Source organism: Aedes aegypti, chromosome 3 (assembly GCF_002204515.2).
Source record: "Aedes aegypti strain LVP_AGWG chromosome 3, AaegL5.0 Primary Assembly, whole genome shotgun sequence".
Taxonomy (NCBI): domain Eukaryota; kingdom Metazoa; phylum Arthropoda; class Insecta; order Diptera; family Culicidae; genus Aedes; species Aedes aegypti.
Window position 1 is genome coordinate 313,536,525 of NC_035109.1, and position 15,056 is coordinate 313,551,580.

At 40.3% G+C, this 15,056-nt stretch overlaps 1 protein-coding gene across 1 annotated transcript in view; it reads right to left on the reverse strand.

The window, feature by feature from the left end:
* The window catches only part of LOC5573350 (protein lines), a 48,861-nt gene extending 33,805 nt beyond the window's left edge, over positions 1 to 15,056 (reverse strand). Inside the window, exon 1 of the mRNA XM_021849982.1 lies at positions 14,189 to 15,056. The gene's annotated coding sequence lies outside the window, so the exon portion shown is untranslated. The remainder of the gene's footprint in view (positions 1 to 14,188) is intronic.

A 15,056-nucleotide genomic window follows, 5' to 3' on the forward strand; every position in this document is an offset into this window, starting at 1 on the left:
AGAAAATAATGGTGCAAAAATATTGAGAAACAAAAAAGTTATCGTGATTTGAATATTTTTTTAGTGGTAAAAAATGAAGCGTCCGGTAGAGGGGTTAAGCATCTTCTGTTAAGTGACATGACAGTACAATTTGAACGGTAACTGCTTTTTGAAATACTAAAAATAAATTTTATATAAATTCCTACAAGTGTTTCCTTATATTAGTGTACGATATATCGGAAGGAAATATCGATATTACCGATATATTGAATGAGAAATATCGATACCAAAATATCGAAAGCAAAATATCGATATTCCGATATATTGAAAGTATCGGAACGTCCCTATAACTAACTGAACTTTACTACTCTCAATGAATTGGATTTTCCTTTTTAAATATAAAATTCCTAATTACGAAATCACGACTGTATGTATATAACTGCAATTTTTGCCGCATGATTTGGTAAATCCGCGATTTTCGCGACAGAATTTTATCCACCCGCGATTTTCGCGCTTGGCTGGCCAAATCCGCTACAAATCCGCGAAAATCGCGAAATCCGCGAGAATCGCGAAATACGCGCCAGTTGTAACAGCCCTGTATTTTCTCTTAGACTGACAATAAACTGTATTAGTTGACTGCTAACAAACAAAAATATGCAAAACAAAAACAATAAAAGCGAAGATATTTAGTGATTTATACTAAGCTTTGTAATTAATTGATACTAAATTTTAATATATAACGATAAAAGTCATTCTCTTCTAAAATCACAAAAATTGCACAAACCCTCAAAATTCCATCCCACAAAAAATAAGAGACATCGGCCTTCCCGATCCGAACATTCCACAGCAGAACCCAATCAACGCCGTGTGCATAGCATAGTGCTCCGATTTGCGCCTACCGTTTCTCGCTCTCCTAAACCTCCCCACTCGATAATTTATGCTTCATCCCGATCATATATCAAACCAACATAATCACAGCCAAGCAATATTGTACCACACGCAACAGCCCCAATCGTGAACCAAGCATCGTAGCGTTCATCAGGTAGGTTACCACTCTGCGGTCGACGAATCCTTCTTTCATCTTTATCTTTCCATTGAAGAAGCAGCGACGACGACGACTATCATCGGTTTTCTCTGTTGCATTGCAAGACTTTTTAGCTCATCTTCCTCCTGTCTCTCGCGTCTTCTATGCGCGCCTCATTCTTACCGGAAGCTATCAAAATTCCTTCCCTTCCTTGGGTCCACGCTTTCGATATTTTTTATTTTTTCGAAAGAGAGAGGAGTTTGTGAACACGAATGAACGAGTCTACTGGCCCGGAGGGCACGTCTCAGACGAGTCGGTCGACGTTTTATTCAGGCCCAGAAGATCAAAATTTAGAATTTGTTGCTTTTGTGGACTCATATTCGAAAACTCGAAGCAAATCGTAATAATGTTGCTCTTGTCGCAGTCGCATTTTTTATTGAATCTGTAATGTAATGAATTCCTTGCTAGCTCATTCTGGAACAGTGGTTCCAAACCTTAGGGGACCGTGAGAACTTCTTAGACGGTTCGTAGAAGGTTTTGAAAATTTTCAATTTCGTTACACAGTCAACTCTCCATAACTCGATATTGAAGGAACCATCGAGTTAAGAAGGTATCGAGTTATGGAGCACAAAATCAGAGACGAGGTGGATTACCAACTGGTGAGCTTCATGCTTATGATAACACTTGTTCAAGGTGACAACGTCACGTTTATGTAATTTTCAAATAAACTATGGATGGTTTGTCATTACAAGTGTGGCATAAACCCTTATTCATGTTTTCTATGATTTTATTATTTACATAATTTTTTTTAGTCATTACTTAAAATAATCTATGAATAGCTCGACATTATGAATGTCGACGTACTTTTTTAATCTTCAACCAATTTCTTTTCACCACAATACAAAAATGCAAAAGTAAGTAAGAGTAGTTCTTTATCCCCTTATCCATAGATCGCATCACCAGCCAAGACCAAGACTCCCAGATTTTGTTCCTCCCTCACTAATAAACACACTTTCCGTGATGATTGTGGAGATGCAGATGTATTCTCGGTGCTATCGAGTTATGGAGCACAAATGAAAGAATGGAACGCAATGGAAGAATAATTGACGGAACTTTACGCAAAGCAGTCACGAAGAATATGCTCTACAGAAAGTGTTTCCATATGAATCTTTGAATAACAGGAAGCCTAATAACCTTGGATAGTTCTCCGTAATCCTTGCTTTCAATGTCCGGTAATCAAAGCATTTCGTATTTGTTGAAGTTTTTTTTCGAATCTTCATTATTAGTAAATTTTTCCTATAAATAATATGATATTTCAATCAATTTGATTTATTGTGACACAAGGTATATTCTTAATCCATCATAGTGTTAACTATCGACGGCGTATGAGTAATGCAATGACCATCCATCAGGCATATCGTGTTCCATCCGTTAAAGATTTCTAAGCCGATGTCGCTCTTCTTTTGTAGCCTTTCCCATAAGAACTGCTGGCAAATCTGCTCGGCAACTCCAAGTCAGCCAAATACGACTCAAAATGCGTATTTATTTCAATTACATAATGACTTCTCTGGGGATTTTTTTCTGTTCAGTCTCGAAAATCTCGTCAGAACAAGGAATCATCTAGATGTTATCATTGGAGTGTTTTGAATTTGATCGTTCGTCGTCTGGCAATGATCATCCGATTTCGACATCAAAGAGTGAGTTCCGAATTTTGAGCCATTTCAAGTTGTTCTCTGATGGTTAAATTTTCGGCCTATCCTAGCTCATTTCGTAGCTCAGGTACGATTATTATTATTATGTGTCTTTGATTATACTCTATGCCAGTGGTCACCAAATTGCGGCCCGCGGGCCGCATGCGGCCCTCCTTACGGTTTTGTGCGGCCCGCGGAGTAATTTTGAATATTGGAGTGCGGCCCGCAAGTTGTAATTTCAAACGTTGAAAATTTATTTTCTGTAAAATCTCGCAAACGATTTTCTCAAAGTGGGCCACACTGGGTTAATCTTCAGATATTTTTCTTTCACATGTGTTGAACAGTGGAATAGCTATTGAGAAACTAAAGGAAATTGATAAAATTTCTTATTCCTAGAGTTAACCCAAAGTTTCTTCAACTCTTGATATCAGATTATAGACAGAAAAAAAATGTTTTTTTTTCAAGTATTTCTATTTTAGTTCCTAATTTATGCTGAACTTTTAGTTTTTCATTGGCGAAGAATTTTATATCACATGCAGGTTAATTGTTGATATTATACTAGTGTTTCAATTATCCTATGTAAAAATGTAGAAAATATTAGAAGTTTGTCAAAGCTTGTCTAATCTTTGAAAAAATAATCATCGACTTGATGCTGAAAACAGAATATGTTTTCAACTTGCTTTCTTTTTGATGTTGGACTTTGCTCAGGTATTATGGTGGACAAAATTATTTAGGTTAGACTCTATTGCAGAGTTGCTCGATGTCACTATCAATGCTTAAAATTTGCTGATTTGTACAGGCCGACTGCGATACAAATCGGATCATTCCATATCACATCAACATCATGCTGTCTACTCCATCACCAATGTATTGATGGCGATAGACTATGGATATCACTGATGGGTTAAGTTTAGCTTCAAATTAAACAGATAAAATGGCAATTTATCAGTACGATATTTTTGACAGTGGTTTGAAACTATGTGTTGGTCACTGAAAAACATCAATAGCATGGATAATGAACACGAGTGATTTCTGCAGTGATTTTGATCTAGAGTGCGATGTTGCATCACTGCTGTTGGTTGTCAAATCAAAGTGATATTGATAGCTCACAAGTGATATTGATAGTTTAAGACCATCAGCCATCAGCTGATATGATTGATATTAAGCAATTCTGCTCTATTGAAGGGCAAAATATCCAATAAATCTAGTCGAGTTGTTTTGATCAGACTTATAAAATAGATATTCGTGGCCCGCGACGTATTTCAAGAGCAAGTTGGTGGCCCGCATAACCAGTTAGGCTGAGGATCACTGCTCTATGCCCAGGAAAATCAAGGAAATTTCCATTACGAAAAGATCCTGGACCGACCTTGATTCGAACCCAGACACCTTCAGCATGGCTTTGCTTTGTAGCCGCGGACTCTAACCACTCGGCTAAGGAAGGTAGATGGTATGGTTACCTCTAAACGTTCGCACCATTGATCCCTTCCAACACACTTCCTGCAACGCTACGATGCCGAATCCACGGTCCTTCAGCACGTCGGCGAGTATGCGTGTGCTCCCGATGAAGTTGAGAGATTTACAGTTCCACGTACCGAGTTTCCAATCGCTAGTCCCTTTACGTCGCTGTGGTCTTCGCCGATTGTCCCCGTTCGTATTCTCTCGTTGATTGTTCATTGCATGATTTTTTTTACGGCTGGCTTGCAGGGCCTGACACCAACCCCCTAGATTTCCGGAGGACCATAGTGCGCAGTTTAGCTTAGAGTCATTCTCTGGCACTCGAACGATGATCAGCCGCCCCTGACATGGGGAACAGACGCTGTTGCCAGCAGCTCCTAACATTGAGTACAGACGCCTCCAGGTTTGCAGAAGCAAAATCCAAAGCAGGATCAGAATCCTAAGATATCACAAAAACAACAGTTTCATGCTCACTAGCGTTGCATGGTGGCAAAATCTCGAATTTGCTTAATGCTAGACTAGTCTAGTACACGACACTGAAGACGGCCTTACAGTTGAGGTCGAAATACGCTTATCTGTCAAAGGATACAAACTCTTGCAGAATTGAATAGTATAGTACTAAATTTGGTTTTTCATTTACTGGAAATCATATTTTAATTGAGTAAAAATGATTTCAATGAATATTAACCGTATTATACAGTAGTTTGAATATGATCCCTTAATCAGAAACCTGTTACCACCACCAATTATGCAACCAAGTATGCCATGCTTTGGGTGCGCAACCAAGATGACATCGAAAAGCAGAAATGAAGATCATTCAGTTACAAGGCTTCAATCAAGATAGACTTATTTCAATAAATAGTTAGTAATTTACCATCTCGTTTCACTCATTACAGTTTGGCGACGAGTATTACTGACAAATTTTCCTGTAACTAAACTTTCAAGACCAGCTGAAACACTTCCAAAAATGCCGCGCGGAATTGATGAAGCCGTCGGTGATCAAGGCGAAGTTTCCAATCAAGCGATCATGAACAAACTGCTCCTGCTTCTGAACCGGTTGACCACGAATCAAGCCGTTCTGGGTAATCCGCAATCAAGAAACACGCCTGAGCAGATCATCGAGTCGCTTTCCGCGACAATTAAGGAGTTTCATCATGACTCAGCTGCCGGTATGACGTTTGAAAGATGGTTCTCGAAGTATGAGGATTTGTTCAGCGCCGACGGGAGAGAACTGGATGACGCAGCAAAAATTCGCCTGCTCATGCGGAGTCTCAGCGAGTTCATGAAAAGTTTTTGAACTATCTCCTGCCATGACACCCACGGGAGTTCTGTTTGATCTTTCGACCTTGACACTTGCTTTTGCCGGGGCGAGCGACGAGGGCAGGATCAAACATGTCGCGCGTCGGTCTCGTAAGTGAAAAAGTGCCGCGATCGGTTAGTTCTGTTTGATCTTTCGACCTTGACACTTGCTTTTCCCGGGGCAAGCGACGAGGGCAGGATCAAACATGTCGCGCGTCGGTCTCGTAAGTGAAAAAGTGGCGTGATCGGTGAGTTCGGTTGGAGTAACTGAAAAAGTGCCGCGATCGGTTAGTTCTGTTTGATCCTTCGACCTTGACGCTTGCTCCTGGGCAGTGCGTCAAGAAAGCCCGAACAGTTTTTTTTTTTTTATTCTTTTTGGGTCGCGCGCTTATTTTTTTTCCTGAGTGCTTTTTTATAGCCGAGCAAACGAGTGAAGCCGAAAGTGGATTGTGGCTGCTCAGTCAAGGATAACGGATCAATTGGTGAGCTCGTTTCATGCTACTATTTCTAATCTATAAAATATATGATTTATCAACAAACTATGGATGGTTCGTCACTGTGAGTGTCGACACAAACTCTGATTCATGATTTATTTATGTTTAACATTTTTTTTTTTCAGAACACCTTTTATATACCTTTATTTTTGTAATTAAAAAAAACTTTGAATGGTTCGACACTACAAGTGTAGACTTGCGAAAGGTTCACTTTATTCAACAAACTTTGGATGGTTCGCCACTGTAAGTGTCGGCATAATAATAAGAGTGTTCTATGATGTCCCAACCAATCGAGTTTTTTGTTTCTTTTCAAATGAGTAAAATATAATAACACATGCTGTAGGAATGTTACATTTAGGTATTTGTTCAACAAACTTTGAATGGTTCGTCACCTCAAGTGTCGGCATTATTTTCCTCTACATAGAAATTGTTCATATCAAATGAAAATATTATATTTACGTATAAGTATGTATATATCTCACAAATCATTGTTTATCATGGTCTAATCGCTTATCAAAGTGAATCCTATGACCCAACGATCCTCCCCATTAACAAACATCCCTCCCAGTAGCCTTTGTGGAGATGCAGAGGCAAACACGGTCTCCAAAAAGCAAAGGTTACACACTAACATTCCTTCCCCCAATCCCACCTGACTGCAAGGACGTGGCCGGCGCCGTTATTGACCCTGTATAAATAGAGGCACTGAATTATGCACACTGAAGAAGATTATGGCCAATCCCAGCCGAACTTCTAGTTGATTCTTTGTGCATTTTCACTGACTTCGGTCAATCACGGAATAGCAACCATTGATATGTGTAGTCAGTCTAAGCTAAGCTAAGCTAAGCTAAGCTATCTCCTGCCATGACACCCACGGGACTTCACCTTCGAAGAAGTAGTGATGAAGAAATTGAAATCCGTTTTCGGACACCATCAGTCCCAGTTCAGTCAACGTACGATTGCCTCAGGATTGTGAAGAACGAAGCAGACGATTACTTTACTTACGCTGGCATCGTCAACCGCCAGTGTGAGGACTTCGAACTGAACAAGCTGACCATCGACCAATTCAAGGGACTGATTTTGGTTTGCGGTCTACAATCATCAAGAGATGAAGACGTCAGGACAAGATTACTATCGAAGCTTGAAGCAGACACGGCGGCAACTGTAAATCTCGAGAATCTAGTCACCGAATGTCAGAGACTGTCGAATCTCAAACACGACACAGCTCTGGTGGAGAAGAAGTAATCACCTTCGTCGGTTCAGGCAGATCGGCAACCAAAGCAGCCGAAATCTTCTGGTTCTCAACATTCAAGCGAGAAGACTCCTCGAACACCGTGCTGGCAATGTGGAGCCATGCATTTCGTCAAAGAATGTCCATTTTCAAGCCATCAATGCAAGCAATGCAGCAAGACTGGACAAAAGGAAGGCTATTGCGGATGCTTCACCAAGATAACCAGGCCATCCGGATACTCAGTGAATACCGACCATCAAAAGAAGAGAAAAGGCAAACATCAAGGCAGGTACCGTTAAGTCACCAGTCACCGTGCGGCCTCCATTCACCGTGCACATATACAAATTCCTACAGAATATTCATACAATTTTCACAAATTATTCTTTTGTCAGCAAAATAAGATAAAACTGATAAAATGAAGTAGTTTTTGTCACAAAGCGTTTGGAAAAACCTAGTTTATGTAGTCAAAATCATGCGAATTCTGTTTGATAACACTGCGTAACACGTTTTTGTCTCCAGCATCAAAATACCACTATTCACTTAATTAAGGGTTGCTGAATCCATTGCCGTTTACAGAAATGTCATAGCACGTCTAGTTTTTGAGATAATGACTGTTGAAAATGCAAAAAATGACTATTTCAGCCAACTTGCATGCAAGTTTGCCAACTTGTAAGGTAATATATTGGCTTAATTTGCCACAGAATTCAAACTTTATGTGTATAACAATACTTATCATCAAAGTTTGTATTACTTTCGTAACAGAAAAGTTATTTTTTGATGGTTTAGAGAATTGTTGTATTTTGCCATATAGAAGAAACGAAGAATTTTGTATGGAGACTGCAAGCATGTTGAAAAAATCGGTTTAATCGAAATTCAATCGCGCAATTTCAATAAAATTATGTCTGAAATGAAAGTTCAAGTTCTATTTTGCATGTTTGGTGGATTAGATTACAAAAAAGTATGATGAATTGTACTTTAAATTTCATGTAAAACCAGTGTTTAATACAACTTTGGCGACCTGTAGCTAAAAATTGTGACGTGCTGGAACATTTCTGAGAATGGCACCAGATTCAGCAACCCCAAATCTACTAGAGACACATAATTTGATCCTTGAGACACGCAAAAATGTCATTTTTGTTACGCTGTGTAATGAGATTTTTCAACACTCTTAGTAGAAACGCCAAAAAATCACATTTTTCATTTTAACGTTATGGTTTGAAATTTTTCAAAATTTCAACAAGTTTTCACTGTGGATACTATTAGTAAGATGTATTTTATCGTATGAGCAATGAGATTTTATGCAAATTAGGATTTTTTATTGTGTCTCAGTCGAAACCCAAATGCACGGTGAATGGACCCTTTTCAATATATATGGTTCCTATTACCGTGCATTAGTGTAAAAGGCATGAAATTATTCGGTAATATTAGATTTATCGTTATGTCGTGATTAAACTACTTCATATTTAGTTTGTAAGTGAATATGAAATGGTTTGGACAATACAGTCAAACCTCCTATAACGATTTTAATGGAAAAACAATTATTTAGCCAATTTTTGAACTTTTTATGGTTTTTATTGTAAATGAAAATTTGAATACTCTTAAAAATAAGTGCGCACACTACTAGCAACATAGTTACTTCATCAACAACGTTTCTTCAAAAAACGAAATAAAATCATGATGAAAACTATACGCACGGTGAATGGTGCACTAGTGTGCACGGTAAATGGTGACATAGAACGGTACGAGGCGACCTTAACATGACATTTCCAAACATAATTTTTGAGTATTTTTTTGTTATGCATCACTAGTTTAGATTTTTCCCTGAATTATGATATAATTGCACGTTCCGTAGTGGTATTCTAGTACGCTTCAAATTATTTGGAAAAGTTATATAATTATTTGAAGTTCAAATCTTTCTTAAATGCACGGTGAATGGTAGCTTGACGGTATTCATCTCAGTCAAATCACATCCTTTCCGTCAACGCAGTAGCAGCACCTACCCGTAAGTACGTCACCGCTCTCATCAACGATAAGCCGGCGCATCTTCAGCTGGATTGTAGTTCGTACATAACAGTCATCCCCGTCCGATCATGGAAGAAGGTTGGTTCACCATCCATAACCAATTCATTCCATCGGGCGAATACAGCCTCGAGTGCTGCACTACCACTGAAGGGAGAGTTCCAATGTCGGATGACCATCAACAACGAATCCAGAACAGGAACTTGCTTTGCCACTACAGTGAAGAACTTGAACCTCCTTGGACTAGATTTCATCGAAGCATTCGATCTTTGGAACAAACCACTTGCTTCCATCTGCAATCAAGTAAATCAACCCAATTTCAATCCAGACTCCAGAAGCCGATACATCACCCGTTACCCTGAAGTATTCAAGGACACACTAGGTCACTGTACGAGAACGAAGGTTAAGTTATTCCTGAAACCACATGCGAAGCCTGTTTTCCGTCCAAAGCGACCGTTCCATGCTATACACAAGGTTCACGAGGAATTGGATCGATTTCAGAAGCTAAATATCATCACTCCAGTTGATTTTTCCGAATGGGCAGCACCAATTGTCATCGTGAAGAAGCCAGAAGGAAAAGTACGCATATGTGCGGACAGGTAGCACGATATTCAGTGTCATTGATCTCTCGGATGCTCAACTTGTGGTTAATGGAGAATCAAAGAAGCTGTTGACAATCAACACCCATCGTGGACTGTTGCAGTTCAACCGGTTAGATCCTGGTGTGAAATCGGCACCGGATGCATTCCAGCAGGTAATAAGCAGTTTGATTGCGGGAATAGGAGGAGTAGAATCTTTTCTAGACGACTTCATCGTACACATCAAAACAGAAGCTGAACACGAAAAAACTTTGCATGCTCTGTTCACTCGACTTCAACAGTTCGGATTCAACTTACGACTGGAGAAGTGCAAATTAGGCCAATCAGCATCAAGTTTATTGGCCACATAGTCAGTTCCGAAGGTATACGTCCAGATCTAGCAAAAATAAGTGTAATTGTTCAGATGCCACGTCCTACCGATACCAGTCAAGTCAGATCTTTCCTCGGAGCTGTTAAATTTTTTGGCAAGTTCGTCAGAGAAATGCATCAATTACGCTGGCCGTTAGACAACTTGTTGAAGAAAGACAGTCAATTCGTTTGGAGTCAACAGTGTCAAGAAGCTTTCACCAATATCAAGAAAGTGCTCCAATCCGATCTGCTGCTAACCCACTACAATCCAAGTTTGGGCATCATCGTAGCTGGAGACGCGTCAAAGACTGGAATCGGTGCCGTCATCATGCATCAGTTCGCCGATGGACAAGTCAAAACTGTTGCTCACGCTTCAAGAACACTAACACAAACTGAGCAAAACTACAGTCAAGTGGAGAAGGAAGCACTCGCTCTAGTATTTGCTGTGACCAAATTTCGCCGCATGCTGCTAGGTCGCCATTTCAAGCTACACACCGATCATCAACCGCTCCTGAAAATGTTTGTCATACCGCCAAATCGCCTCCAGAGATGGGCACTAACGCTTCCGGGGTTTGATTTCGATGTGGAATACGTTCCCACTGACCAGTTTGGGCACGCGGACGTCCTTTCTTTCAATTATCAAGGATTGTGTGATGCTCAGCGACCGAATCGTTATCCCAGCTGTATTTCGAGCTCGAATTTTGAAGCAAATACATCGCGGTCACCCTGGTGTTGTGCGGATGAAATCAGTTGCACGCAGTATTGTATACTGGCCTGGGATTAATGAAGAAATTCAACGTTTCGTTCGAAGTTGTTCCATTTGTGCCAGTGCAGCGAAATCACCGCCACAAATTCAACCTCAACCGTGGCCTAAAGCAGAAGGACCCTGGAAACGACTTCATCTGGACTACGCCGTACCAATTGAAGGGATGTCGTGTCTGGTCATTATCGATTCATTCAGCAAGTGGTGATTCCAAACCCGATCAACAACAGCATCTTCGACTATCCGAATTTTGAAAGAAACCTTTGCAAGATTTGGAGTTCCTGATACTACAGTCTCGCACAACGGAAGCCAATTTTGTAGCAGTGAATTCCAGCAGTTTTGTGAGTATTCCGGTATTATTCACATTCGCACCGCTCCCTATCATCCACAGTCAAATGGACAAGCGAAACGGTTCGTTGATACCCTCAATCGTTCACTGCAAAAAATCACCGATGGGGAGAACATACCATCAGCCGAATATCTACAAACGTTCCTGCAAGTGTATCGTTCAACGCCAAGTACAGTTCTGGAAGGAAAATCTCCAGCAGATGTGATATTTGGCCGCCCGATGAAGACTACTCTCGATTTGGTTCGACCCACTGCAACCATACCATCTTCAGTGATCCAACAACCGCAAAAATCACGTTGAAAGCTAGAAAAATCGTCTTTGCAAAAGTGCACAAGAATGCAACCGATTAGAAATGGAAGCCTGGAATGATTATTGAAACAGTTGGAAATGTGAACTACAATTACAAATCAATTACGTCCTAGATACAACGATGTCGAACAACCGTTACGTTCAGTTTCCATTGCCTTTGGATATACTGGTTGAAAGTTTTGGATTAACAGTTCCTACTCAGACGAATCCTAGTCCAGAACCAACTACAAATTTGCAACACAGTCAAACAGTTCCAGTAAATGACTCATTGCGGACAGCCTAGATGAAACCATGCAGACGGCAACACCGACTATTTTTGCATCAACACCAGTACCCGTAGCTCAGCCTAATGATGAAGATACACCACGCCCAACCAGATGCTCCAGAATACCAAGAAGATTGGAAGACTACATCCGGTACTGAAATAAAGGGGGAGATGTTACCACCACCAGTTGTGCAACCAAGTATGCCATGCTTTGGATGCGCAACCAAGATGACAGCGAAAAGCAGAAATGAAGATCATTCAGATACGAGCCTTCAATCAATATAGACTTATTTCAATAAATAGTTAGGAATTTACCACCTCGTTTCACTGGTAACAAAACCCAAAAAATCTGAATGTAATAAAAACTTTGCCATTGTTCTGAAGTTCATCCATTTTCTAATCAACACTACAAAATGCAGCGATCAAATATCTAAAATCACCGTTCCCTGGAAAATATAAATCCAAGCCCAGGGCAAACTCCAGAAACAAATATTGCAGGAATTCCTGAGAGCAATGAGGAATATCCAGCAATATCTGGAAGAATTCCTGAAAAAAATTCTGGAAAATTCTGGAAAATTTTCTGAGTGAATATCGGTAGGAATTTCTGAAGGTATCTCTGGAAGCATTTCTGTAGGAATCCTTGTGGATTTCCAGAGACAATGCTTGGGAGGATTCCTACAGAGACCACTGGGAAAGTTTTTGAAAGAAAACTTGGGGGATACCTGAAGAAATATCCGGGAAGTTTCTGTAGGAAATGTTTCAGAGAATTGGGAGAACTACTAAAGAAATCTTAGAAAAAAAAAACTGAAGGAAACTTAGATGGAATTAATCAAGAAATCCCTGATGGAAATTTCTCAAGTAATCTCTGGGGAATTACTGAATGCATTCATGAATATACGTGAATACGTGAATTAATCCTTTTGACTTGTTCCTGGTGGAATCCGTGGGTGAATTTATGAAGCAAACCTAAGATAAATATCTTGAGAAATCAATAATTGAGTCCTCAATGGAACTCCCAGAATATTATTTGGAAATTCAAAAATCCGTAAAGTAATACATGAGCAAAGCATTCTTAGTGAAATTACTGAACTACTCCTTAAAGATCATTCTGAAAGAATCCTTAGATGAATTTCCTCGTGTATCCCCGAAGCAATTTTTAAAGGAAATGAAGATAATCTAGCATACTGAGATCTTACAGATAGTATTACCTATTATTTCACTTTTTCGTTGGACTAGGCTTCTATTAAGAATAGGTCGTAATTAATTAGTAAGGAAATAATTAGAAACAATTAGAATTAATTTTTTGGCTCCTTTGCACCAGTAATAGTGGGACATTTCGATACAAGTGAGTCTTAATGGGAAGTCAATGGGAACCACTATTATAGGAACAAAAATTAGCAAATAACACTATTACTGGAACATAGGGAGTCGATGCCGGTTATGGACCCTTTGCGTATTATGGACCCCCTACAGAAAAACATAAAATTCGCACTCAAAGCAACCTTATTCCTATGAAATTCTACCGGGGGAACTTCGATTGCATTGTTGGTCAGCAGTTTCAGGCAAAATATTTGGTTTGAGGCGCATAAATACAGATATTTGAACAGTTTTGTAAATGAAACCACACAAGAGAGTCCATAATACGCATTTCCAGGTGGGTCCATAATAGGCACGTCGGCAGCGAGCCGGATTACATGGGAATCAAATGGAGGGTCCATAATACGCAACGTCAAATTTGTAAACAATCCTATGGACCTATGCACGGGTTCACTATCTGACGTTTTAGCGGTGCCGTGTTATTTACGTGACCATGGTAACGAGTGAATTCAGCACCGCTCAAACGTCAAATTAGTGAACTCGTGAATCGGTCCATGGACCTTTGCACGGGTTCACTAATTTGACGTTTGAGCGGTGCTGAATTCACTCGTTACCATGGTCACTTAAATAACGCGGCACCGCTCAAAATGTCAAATAGTGAACTCGTGCATCGATCCATTATGGACCCCGGGAGGGTCCATAATAGGCATTCGGACAAGTTTTCCAAATGTATATTTCTCTGGGAAAATTGTATGATTTTGTATGTTGCATGGGTGTACTGTGAAGTAAAGACATTGAACTTGTTATTAGACTCCACAAAACGTATATCTGCCTGAGATATAATTGCGGAAAGGCGTCGAGAATGAATTTCAGCTACTAAGGGGTCCATTACTAGCATTGACACCCTATTCCAATAATGGAGGAAATGCTTTTTTGTAAGATTCAATGATTTTATTATTCTGAGGTTATTTTTACGGTAAATAGAATAGAAAAACTTTCGATTGTCGTATTCAGATATGAACATCCACACTATTGCTAAAACTACTCACCGTCAGCATAAATTTCATTCAACGAAGGCAAGGGGCAAAATCCGCACCCTTCCTGATCCCGTATTCAGCGGCAAGCGTCGTCGAGTGTGTAAAGATGATCAAAATCCAATCCAAAATCCGCAGCCGATCGGGAAGATGAAAGAAGAGCGCCGCGCCGCGACGGCAATTCAGTAATGTGCGCCGTCGTTATCTGTGTGCGTGTTCCTGCGCGCGCTTCCTATGCTTTTTTTTATGCTGCGCCCAACCAACCAGCAGAACCAAAATCGGAGAACTTCGACCAGCAAAAGAGCATCAAACACAAAACGAAAGACACAAAAAAACTCGTTTCAGCGGCCGTCGTCGTGATTCCTCCGTTTGTCTGTGTATTGGTGTTGGTGTCTTTGCTGCCGAGTGTCAAAACCAGTAGCACTTTTCAAAATAATGGCATTCCGGGCTTTCCGGGAATCAAAATCCAACTTTTCACGCACTTCCTGGGCCGATAAATGCCCCCACAAGATAACTTCACACCCTCCCGGCACCAAAATTCCACTTGTTGCTTCTTGTATCCCGGACAGGGGAAAATTGCGGAAGCTTTTCCGTAACAAAATTCTTTGAACTGGTGTGGGAATGAAGTCTTCTGCTTCTCAGATTTTGGAACCAAACTTTGAATCCTGACTTCGCTCCCTTGGTTTCCTTTTGCCGTTTTTCTACACACGAAGCGCACTTCCGTCGACTGCCTTGGGGGAACCCGTAACCGTGCCGTTTCCGATCGCGTTCCGAACTATATTGTACAATATTACAGGGGCAATTTACGCACGAATCACAACAGCGCGGACGACGGACGATTCTTGTTGCGCACGATTTTTTTACTAAAATGGCGACCTTCAAT